The sequence below is a fragment of the Gadus macrocephalus genome, chromosome 18 (genome assembly GCF_031168955.1).
Source record: "Gadus macrocephalus chromosome 18, ASM3116895v1".
Classification (NCBI taxonomy): Eukaryota; Metazoa; Chordata; class Actinopteri; order Gadiformes; family Gadidae; genus Gadus; species Gadus macrocephalus.
In genome coordinates, this window is record NC_082399.1 from 3,344,816 (window position 1) to 3,347,315 (window position 2,500).

A 2,500-nucleotide genomic window follows, 5' to 3' on the forward strand; every position below is an offset into this window, starting at 1 on the left:
TATCAACACACACACAAACACATACGCACACACATATGCACATGTAAACTCGTACGTACACACATACACACAAACACATACACACATACACACATGCATATACATATGTACACATACTGTATACACACACACATTAACATACAAACACGCGTACACACACATAAACGCATGCACACACATACGCACATGTAAACTCGTACATACGCAGACACACACATTCACACATGTACAAACACATACATCTATGCACACACTGTTACACATTCGTACACACACATACATACACACATTTAATACACACATCTACATTAGCCTCCTATGGCGACCACCTCATCCCTGGTTACAAAGTGGGCAGAGACACAGGACCGTAAGCTGGGACATGTCCCCCACGATTCATCAGCACAACACCAGCTGCTCCGCCCAGCTGACGATGTCACCGCTCTTTGACACGAATAAATGAGTAGTCCGTCGTGGACGGAGGGGGAGACAACGCAGCGGTCACAGCAGCTGGGTTCCAACAGGAGCGCACATGCAAAACGCACCGATTATAGAGCAGAAACGCAGAGTCAATGTAAGAGAGGGACGTTACCGCGACTTAAGTCAACCTATTTGACCGATCAATAAAATGTCGAAGTGAATGCTGTCTGATAAAACAGCAACAAGAACAACTGCACAGAACTGTTAGGAGTAGCGTTGACTTTGTGACATTCACTGTGGGAGAGGGGGGGGAGAGGGGAGGAGGGGGGGAGGGAGGGGGAGGAGGGGAGAGGGGGGTTGGCCTTCATGGCTTGTTGATCTGCGTCGTGACAATGGGCTGTGTTTTCATTGACCCCCTGTGTGTAGAGGCTGGCTGGAGTGGGTGAATGACGAGAGAGCAGTAGCTGTGGAACGACCATGTCCATTCAGGCTTTGTGTGAAAAAGACCCCCCCCAACCCAACCCAACCCAACCCACCCCACCTCACACACACACACACACACACACACACACACACACACACACACACACACACACACACACACAAACAGCCAGCACCTCCCCTGTAATGTGATCGGACTAACCTCCACTAACCCTCGATGCAGACTCTGTGCCGGCCTTCACTGGCCATATGCTCTGTAGAGTGTGTGTGTTTGTGTGTGTGTGCGCGTGTGTGTGTCTGTGTGGTTCTGTGTGTGTGTGTGTATGTGTTTATGTGTGAGTGTATGTTTCTGTGTGTGTGTGTGTGTGTCTGTGTGCCTGCGTGGTTCTGTGCGTTTGTGTGCGTGTCTGTGTGAGTGTATATGTGAGTGTATATTTCTGTGAGAATGTGTGTCTGTTTGGTTCTGTGTCTGTGTCTGTGTGTCTATGTGTGGCTGTTTCTAAGTGTGTGTGTCTGTGTGGTTCTGTGTGTGCATGTGTTTGTGCGTGTCTGTTTGTGTGTGTGTGTGTGTGTGTGTGTGTGTGTGTGTGTGTGTGTGTGTGTGTGTGTGTGTTTCTGTGTGTGTCTGTTTCTGTGTATAGACATTTGACATTCCTTCCCACACCAGTGCCGCCTCCCACCCCATTCCCAGAGAAGAGAACATGTTATTCATAACGTACTCATTCTTAAAGCACACTCAATGGTTCCCTCCTGTGTGAGACTCTGTGGAGCTTGTTGTTGTAGGACTGTATACACCCAGGATAAGAAAGCGTGTATCTGTACACGTGGATCTTGGTGAAACCCATCAGTCACCTATCGATTTTACTTTAAAGTCATGGTTTTATGCAGGGAGGAGAAATAAATACACCAAATGATACAGATGTATTGCTTTTGTTTCGATCAGCCGGTGAAAACACATCAGGTCATCGCCTAAAACAATCCCACGATTTGATGTATTACACAGTCGACCGTTGTTTACAATCGTCACATAAAGCAAAACAGCTCCACCAGAGCATTCACCGTGAAATAGTTCAATATATTTTACTAGTCTGCCACCTAGCGGTCTAAGAACAAAAACACTGGCAACCTTCAGTAACTCGACAACGTAGAAGATGATGTTTTATCTGTTGATAAATGAAGATAAGAAATACCAGTAGCCAAGGAGCATTTAATGTGTGCCATTTATATAAACAATTAATAATCGATTTAGTTAATGGGTCGTTGACTGGTGATGGCCTTTAGTGACCTAAATGATAATGATTTTATTAGGCTATGGTAATAAAGCAATAGTAAAATATAAAAAGGACACGAAATATATGACATAATGACACATGTCAATAATTAGACAATTATTAGCTAATAAAATTGAATTACCTACGATGCCTGATCAAGGCAATCAAGCGTGTGTGTGTGTGTGTGTGTGTGTGTGTGTGTGTGTGTGTGTGTGTGTGTGTGTGTGTGTGTGTGTGTGTGTGTGTGTGTGTGTGTGTGTGTGTGTGCGTGCGTCCGTGCGTGTGTGAGCAGAAGGACAATCTGAAAAACACAACTAAAGGAAAGGCCAGCAGATCTAACGGAAGTGATGGAGTGGCGGTGTCGCAACATC

The 2,500-nt window shown here is 45.6% G+C and overlaps 1 protein-coding gene across 1 annotated transcript in view; it reads left to right on the forward strand.

The window, feature by feature from the left end:
- The first annotated feature begins 2,464 nt into the window (after window positions 1-2,464).
- Window positions 2,465-2,500, forward strand: part of LOC132446897 (cerebellar degeneration-related protein 2-like) — a 16,265-nt gene continuing 16,229 nt past the window's right edge. The window contains exon 1 of the mRNA XM_060037474.1: window positions 2,465-2,500. This exon is cut by the window's right edge and continues 639 nt beyond it. The gene's annotated coding sequence lies outside the window, so the exon portion shown is untranslated.